An 8,910-nucleotide genomic window follows, 5' to 3' on the forward strand; every position below is an offset into this window, starting at 1 on the left:
AACAGTACGGCGTGCTGCTTATTTTAATTTTATTTTATATTTTTAATCACCCAACTGAGGAAGATAATTAGGACCAGCAAGCGGGCCAGGCTTAAATGAAGCAGTCTAATGTTACCTAGTTCCAGACGTTAAAATTGATTTATGTTAAGTTAACAATTATTTCATTTTCTTTTATTTCCAAAATAAAATCTCTAATTACGTTTTTATTTAAGATATGGTTCATTTAATAATATTTTATGCAATAAAGAGATTTTTCTTTTATTTATATAAATCTCTTGCCTCATTTCAACTACAAAAATAAGTGACATGGTTAATTTATAATACACCAAGGGAGACCTGACCCACGTCTGAGCCTATATTCCAAAAGGACTTTCAATGATACAATTGAAATGGGGTATCACCATCATGTAAAAAGCAAGAACTTCTTTCTAAACAATGTAGAATCTCATATACCACCTACTCTTATCAGTTAAAATGGGGTATCACCATCATGTACACCTCAGAACTGGTTATGAAAATAGTTGGCCTAGGTCCTCGAAGCGAGCATAGTTGTTGTGAGCATCCTTGTGAGTGAGCACTGCTATTGCAAGCGTCCTTTTGGGCGTGCACTCCTCTTGGAGAGCATCATTGTCGCAAGCATCCTTGTGAGTGAGCATCGCTTTCACGAGTACTCCTCTAAACAAGTATTGTTGTCACGAGCCTCCTCATAGCAAGCATTATTGTCATGAGCATCTTTATGAGCAAGCACTCAACTTGGTGAGCATTGTTATTGCTTTCATCTTTTTGAGCGAGCACTCCTTCTTACTATATTTTGTCTTCTAATTCTACGTCTATGCTAGGGTTGTGCAGAAATTGACAGTACCGATCGTCCCTAACGTGGATTGACTGTTGGAGTCCAGAATCAAATGAAATTGGCAGAGAACTGGTCGGCTGATAGTATAAAATTAAGTAAACTAACGCTAGTTGGTTTAGTTTCGGTCTGAACCAAACCTAAACTGCCGAACCAACAGATTATATATATATACTTTATATTATACATATATAAAACGACGTCATTTCACTTAAGTAAGTGAAACAGCGTCGTTTTAGTTATAAGTTTTATAAAAAAGAAATTAGGTGAAACGGCACCATTTGGCTTAAGCCAAACATAACAACAGACAAGCGAAGTGAGAGATAGTAAGAAGTTGCACTGATTGAAATGAACCTAAGAGGTGGAACAAAAGGCCCGCGAGGAACCAAGAACCAACCCCCACCAGAAGCAGAATGAGGATATATGGGGAAGGCGACGATTAAACAAGTGATGGGACCGTTAAAAATGTGTTTTGCACTCCTGCTCACGACGTTCATAGACCTGCACTAGGAAAACCAAGTGAAGGCTCAAGGTATTGCGGGATACCTCCAATGTCTAAGTTAGGAAAATAAATGTCATCTGCTTTTCTCAAGTAGGAGAATAGTTTAGAAGTTACCTCATAAGTGTGTATCCTTTTCATATATATAGAGCATGTATTAAAGTGATAGGGCTTGTCTAACAGCTAACCATCCTGATCCATATTAGGTTGCAAGCTGTTAGCACTTTAAACTTGCCGACAAGTTAGGCAAGATTATTATCCTCAGCACCTAATTCAGACCTTCACCTTGTTGAGAATGATTTATAACAACCTTATCGTCTAGTTATTTGGCGATAGTTAGTTCAGTGTTTTACTTCCGCATGATTGCTAGTTACAACCAAGGCCTCTTGCTGAGTGGGCCGATGATTCTAGGCCCTTGGGTCATCGAGGTTTGGCTAGTATTTGTGAGGGGATACTTTTCCATTCTAGTTACCCCGCAGAGTTCCATTACACTCGTGAGCGCACTTTCCCAATCCTAAGGTGGCGTGTGTCGTTTTACTTTCCACATCTCTTTGTGCTTCACAAATTAAGGGATATGCTCATACTATTGTTCTGTTTGTGATGTGTCAGTCCTCCATTGGGGTCGTTCAAACGTCATCATGTTCCTTTAAATCCTCTCCCTTTTACACATTACTCTTTTGTTGTTTCATTCCATTTCTCTACTACTATTGCGACTCCCTTCGAGCCCTAATTTCTTTTGGCCTCTTCGATTACTCTTTCCCCTTCATTCTTCATGACTCCCTACAATGCTTCCCACTTTGGTGCTCACGTTCTTGTCCCTCTCACCCTCACGATTCTTCTAGTCAGATAGGAGGTGTCAACTCGTGTTGTTCTCCAGATTTCTAGGGTCACAATTGGCAGACGACTACTTCCCAGACAGACCTAGATCGAGTTTGAATTTGATATGGGATTCCTGATTCGATGGTGTTGGACCTACCGGCAGCTCGTTGCGGGTCTGTTGACCCCGAGGGGTATGCTGCGTGAGTTGCTCTATATACAAGCATGTTCTTGATAGGTCTTCATCTTTCCTTGTGTAGCCCCATTTGCGGCGAGTTAGACTTCCTTGGTTTTGCCCCTGCACAGCTACTCCTTACTGCTTGGAGGATTTTGATGGTGTGGCCTGGCACTAGGTGTTGGAGCCTGCTAGCGAAATATATCTCGACCTTATGGCTCAAGAGTTCTTATATACGCACGGTGTCAAGTGTATTGGCGGGAACTTGTGCAGCTTCTGGTCTCACAATAATCACAAGGTGGTGTGTCTGGAGGCTCGTTATTCGCACACCAGGGAGTGGCACAAAAATTCATTTTTCTCTCCTATAGTGGCTAAGAATTCCCGTCGAGTGAAGTTCCCCATCGCAAGTTTCCTATTCGGGCATTGTGGGGGCCCGCTCCCAAAGGTTGCAACCTTACCATCGATCTTTCTGATCACGAGCAAGCTTGTTTGTATCTGGTTTACGATTGGGTACAACAGAATGACAGTGCCACATGGTTGTATGTTCTTCTTACCCGTGCGAACATAAACCGATTTGTGGTTATGCTGAACCGAGCCCGTGCCATTGGTGGCCAAATTTTGGTCAGGTCTTATCTACCTCGGGGTCTTCTACCCCACTAAGGCAAAAAGGGAAAAGAAGGCTTGTCCTTATAGTGCTCCAAACCCCAAGTCGTCTAGTGATTCGAGTTTTGTTGGTCGTACTTTTGTTCCCTTAGGCAGTGGTGACCTGTGCGTGCATCTTGGTTACTGACGGGAAGTGGGTCAACTAAGCCAGCTTCTTCCACTTTTGAGCTTTTAGAGCAAATCATGGACAAGGTAGATGTCGACTTGGTGTTGATCTTGGAAGCCGAGTTCCCAGAACAAACTAACCCCCAACCGGCTCATTTGTCCTCTCCAACTTGAAAACATCTTGACGAAAATCTTGGTCAAGAAGAGGTGGACATTGATGTGGTCTGAGGCCTCTCTTGGCCTTGGGGCTTTCTTTGATGGTAGGGGCAAATATGAGTTGGCGCCAAGCAACGATGTTGGGAATGGTGAGGAACAACTGGATGTTAGACCTTACTCATTGTTTGTTCCCTCCACGATCTTGAGAAGCTTAACTACTGAGATCCCTTTTATCCCCCATGGTTTATCCCCTAATGGACCCTCGAGGGTGGACTTCAGTAGAGGTTAGGTGTCCATTCCTTCATCACCATTCAACACCTCGCCCATGAGGGGTGGGGTTCCTTTATTTGCACTTCTGAGCGACCTTTTGACCCATGCTCAATCCTTGGAGTAGGCTAAGTGGTTGGGCGAGGAGGCTTCTATGGCCCCAGCCACCTCTCCACAACCTTTTTTGGCTCCTTTGTCGCCTCAAGGTTGTGATGAGGTGGGTAGTTCCAGGTCTTTTGTTGGGGGAGCACTTAACTTCTTAGGGTTGCCTGGCCCTCAAGGTTCTACCCCAAGGACGAGTTTATTTGCAACACAGTGAGGCTTTTCTATCTTTGGTGAGTCTCTTGTTCCTGAGTTTTACATTTTATCCTTTTGTGCTTTCTGGTCATGACTTATTTTGTGTTCTAAGGAGTAAACCACCTAGTGGCCTAGATAGTTGATCTCTAGATTAGCTTGGAGGAGGAGAACCACTTGATGAGCTCATATGTTTAGGGGGTCCGCCACGAGGACTCCCTCCCAGGCGGAATTGTATTTCCATTACCTGGATAACCATGTCTCCTTTCTCAAGGGAAAAGTGGCAGATTTCTTGCATAACCTGGAGAAATTCTAGGAAGAGGTGGCACATTGTGAGTAAAAAAATCATGGAGGAAGAGCGTGGCATGCTTCAAGACCACTTTGCCGCCTGGACAAGGAGCTAGAGGAGACTAAGCGGTGCAACCTTGAGTATGTTGTCCATGTGACTCGTTTTGAGGAGGCTCGCCAGGAGCTTTCCATTCAGATTAGCATTGCTCAAGGTGAGAAAGCTCACGTTGGGGCTCAACTCGAGGAAGTGAGCCGAGTTCTTAAGAAGCATGACCAAAGTTTTCTGCAGTTGAGCGAGGTTTCTGAAGGTTACAAGTGGAAGTTGGCTACTTTTGAGTTGAAGATTGTTGATTTGGAAGCTGAGTTGGAGGCCTCTAGAGAAGAACTTGTTGTCGCCCGGGGCGTTCGTAATGGAGGATGGGGTCTAGGCTACACACTTGGCCATAAAATATTGAAGTCCAATATGGTTGACAATGCCACTTACCAAGTTTTTGACTCATTGGACAGAGATACGAGTTTGATACTTTTCCTCCTCCCACTCACCGAACCCTTGATTTTCTTCCTCCTGCTTTCCTCCGCATTGTATTATTGTTTTGAAAATAACACTTCTCATATAGTAATGGCAATTTGTTCATGTTAGCTTATATGTTGTGCTTGGTGAGTGTGCATGTGCCTACGCCTTAATTGGCATCACGGGTGTGTTTGTGCCTTAAGTGTTGGAATGGTGAATATGTTTGTGTTGTGTTGATTTGCATGGACAAGCTTTTTGTAGGTGTGCATGCTCTCTTCAAGTTCTAGGTTTTGTAATTTAGGCGGGAAATGGGCTCAACCACACTAGGTGGCGCATAACAAAACATTAAAGAGAGCTTTTTCCTCCTTTGGCATTAGAGAGTAGGCAGGACATGGGCTCAACTGCGATAGGTGGCGAGGAATGAAACATTTAGGAAAGTTGTTTCCCCCTTTGGTTGCGGGTGTGAGTGTGGAACTCGAATTTAAAGACTAAGCAGGAGATGGGCCTGACTGTGCTAGGTAGTGTGGAGTGAAACACTTAGGAAAGTTGTTCCTCCTTTGGTTGCTGATGCAAGTGTAGAACTCGGCTTTCGAGACTAGGCAGAAGATGGGCTCGAGTGCTTTTGGTCACCTCGACTTGCTCGTTGGCTTGAGGGTACCTGAGGAGGAGTATTTCACCTTGATTCAGAGTTTGATGCACTGGCTTTAGTACTGGTCAGAGTCAAACTCCCAGCCGTTGTCCGAAATGATGCTTCACGATATCCCAAATCGACACTTGATTGCCTTACACTAGAATCTCGTGATGCTGTTAGTAGTGATAGTTGTTAAAGCCTCTACTTCTACCCACTTCGTGAACCGGCAATGATCATGAACCTGACTCTCCCCTTTCTCGGAGGCATGGGTCCGACCAGGTAGACCCTCTACTAGGCGAACGATGAGGGTGACATAACGGACGTGAGCTCTTCAGGTGGGCAATGTGGTACAGGTGCGTACAGCTAGCACTTGGTGCATTTCTTGAAGAACTCTTCCATGTCCATGAAGGTGTGCGGCCAGTAATACCCTACTCTCATAGCCTTTGTCGCTAGCGCCCTTCTGACCGAGTGGTTCCCATATACCCTCTCGTGTATTTTTTTCATGACGTATTGAGCCTCTTCTCCTTAGATGCATCTAAGAACGGGTGTGGAGAAACCCCATTTATACAACACTCCGCCTACCAAGGTGAATCCATGTTCCTCACTTTTCTCGCTTCCCAAATCTCGCCTAGGAGTTCCTCAGTAGATAGGAATTTTGTAATGTCTAGTGCCTATTCTAAGGCTTCTATCCTTACCTCCGAGATCTTGAACCCGATTGTTGGGTTACCTAACAATATGATGGTTACCCTCCAATGTAGGGTAGTGTCGTCTATACCCAACACGGCCCATGCCAATCTATTGGCCTTCCAATTATCTTCTCGGGAAATCTGGCTAATATGGAAATAGTTGAAGCAATCACATTGCTCAGATACCTGCTGTAATTTTTGCCTTTTACCAGATACTCTCCAATGATTTGGTTGACCACTGCTTGAGAGCTTACTTTCACGTCTACCTCCTTGGCCCCCATGGCTTCCACCACAGCAAGTGCTATCAGCACGACCTTGTATTCAGCTTCATTGTTAGTGATCCTGAATTCAAGCCTTATAGTGTAATACATTTCTTCACAATCACTAGTCACCATATATACACTTACTCCCTCGCCAGTGCTGCAGGATGAGTGTAACGCCCTGTTCTCGGAGGTTTGGAGAGTTAACACATATAACCTAAATCATCTCTCATAACGTATTTATATACTCCAAACTTTCCAAAAATATAAACTCATTTATTCAAAACCAAACATGTATGCTCCTCCATCAAGACACCAAATAAATACCTCAATAAAATAAATTAAAAATTCCACAAAGACTCAGAAATATCCATGACTCATGGTACCAAAATAACATAAAATAAAAAACCTACTAAATAAGACTCTCCAAAAATTCTTGTACCCCTTTGACACTTATTCCTCTATGATCATCAAATCTTGCTAACACTTCATACTCTTGACTTCCAGCTGAGACATCAAAATTATTTGAAAAATATTATGAAGATAAGGGGTGAGTTATCTACAACTTAGTAAGCAAAAAACATATACTAGTATGTAAATATGAGCATTTATAAAGTTTAGAATGTAGAACAAAATATTTTTATTTTCTGAATGTAGAATCAAAACATATTATAAAAAATATCAAATCCAAAGTTCATATTCAAAAATGTCTTTTGGCATAGTATGACTGAACATCACATCAGAACAGAATTCTATGTTTAACCCCCATGGTAAGGTTGTACAAACCCAGGTGACCAACCGAGCAGAAATAGAATGTGAAATCTTCCCCTTATTATTCTCGGAGCCCCAAGTGTGAACATAAAAAAGACCACACAGAAACTCACTTTGACTTCTAAAATGGGTGCATTAGAAACAAAAAAGTTAGTACCAACCCAAACAGAGACCACCGTTTTACACCCGTGGTAAGGTCAGAACAGAACAAAAATAGAATGTCATGCTAGAGGTTTTTAGAGATCACATCATATCATATCAGAGTATAGAACATCTTCATAATAGAGCAAAATTGGATCACAAATATATAATTTATGAACAAATTTCCATATTCACTCTCTTTTGCACAGTTCAGAAACAAAATGCCAAAATAGCTCATGTCTACACTATTCATATAAGAAAATACTTTATTCTTATACAGAATTTCATGAGTTATGCCGAACAAATAACTGAAGTTGTTTCAAATTACTTTCGGTAAGAAAATATGCATATTTTCCAAAATTGACCTCAGTTCATTTCTTTGATGCAAATTCTAGCATAGGAACCTTGCTTCCCAGAACTTTTTAGTCTTTCAGAATTTTCTCACAATAGGGTTGAATGAATATTAATCGTTACCTATACAGAGTACTAACCGTTACTAAAATTCTAAAAAGATGTGCTAACAATTATCCTTTTGATTGGATACATAAAATGGAAATAACTTTAATAATTATTTTGTTATATACAAAATCAATATATACTAATATTAGTTAAATTATATACTAGCCTATCTATACTTACAATTTACAACTTAATAAAATAATTAAATCAAATTCAAATACAGTAACAGTGAAAACTCATTTAGTAAGATAGACTTAAATCAGTTTGAAGTATTTAAAACAAAATAAAATATTATTATTTACTACTGGAATTAGTTGTAAAATACTTAATAGTTTAATTTGAATCCATAAATATTTTCTATATAATTTCTTATACTTCAAACAAAGCCCACGCAAAGCAAGTTTACTATATGAATCATGCCCAATATGGAACCATCCTAATGATAATGGCGTTTTGGGAAAAGCAAGGAAACAAAAGAAATCTGAGATTACAAAAACTATCAAACCAAGATTGTGCGACAGAGGAGAGCCCATACTCACCGAGAGAGGAGGAGAGTCACAATGGGCAGTGAGGTGGGTGGCGGTAGAAGGTGGTCGATGCAGCAGCACAGGAGAGAGAGAGAGAGAGAGAGAGAGAGAGAGAGAGAGAAATTGCCGTGAGATATATAGAGTCATCGCACAAGAAAGGGAGGTCGTGTTGTGTGGGTTCATAGCTTGCAGTAAGGGATGTCTGAGGCTTACGGTTGTCTAGAAGTTGTGGTTGTGGTTAAGGGGAAAATAAGAGATAAGGAAAGAGAGAGGTCACTTACGTGGAGAGGGAGTGATATTTTCACCGTGCGTTCTAGGGAGGTGTTGCCATGCTTGGAGATGTTGATTGCTACGGTGGTGGAGGGTGGTTCACGGCTGGGCTACGGTGCACAGACGGCAAGTGGCTGGGCAGCTTGCGAAGGGAAGAGTCGTGCTTTGTTTTCACGAGTGCAAAACAGGGGCTTTCGGTGGTGGTGCAAGGAGGTTTGCAGTGTTGGTGTTGGGTGGTGCTGGGGTGGTGTGGGTCTACGGTGGTGTAAGGCAAGGGCCGCGGTGCAATTGGGCCAGAGTTTGGACGTGGGCAATGGTGCTTAGTGGCTGGCTGCAAAGAGACTCATGGAAGAGAGGAAGGAAAAATGTAGCTTCTTGGCGGGATGGACAACGGTGGCCCATGGTGGGACTTGGGCAGTGCTATCACATGGTGGTTTCTAGCATGCAGCGAGGGAATCTCGACACAGGGGAAGTATCTTGGCTTGAGAGCACAAAAATTGCTATGTTTTGGCATTGTGAAATAGAGGACTAATGGTAACGT

The sequence above is a fragment of the Juglans microcarpa x Juglans regia genome, chromosome 3D, assembly GCF_004785595.1.
Source record: "Juglans microcarpa x Juglans regia isolate MS1-56 chromosome 3D, Jm3101_v1.0, whole genome shotgun sequence".
In the NCBI taxonomy this organism is placed as follows: domain Eukaryota; kingdom Viridiplantae; phylum Streptophyta; class Magnoliopsida; order Fagales; family Juglandaceae; genus Juglans; species Juglans microcarpa x Juglans regia.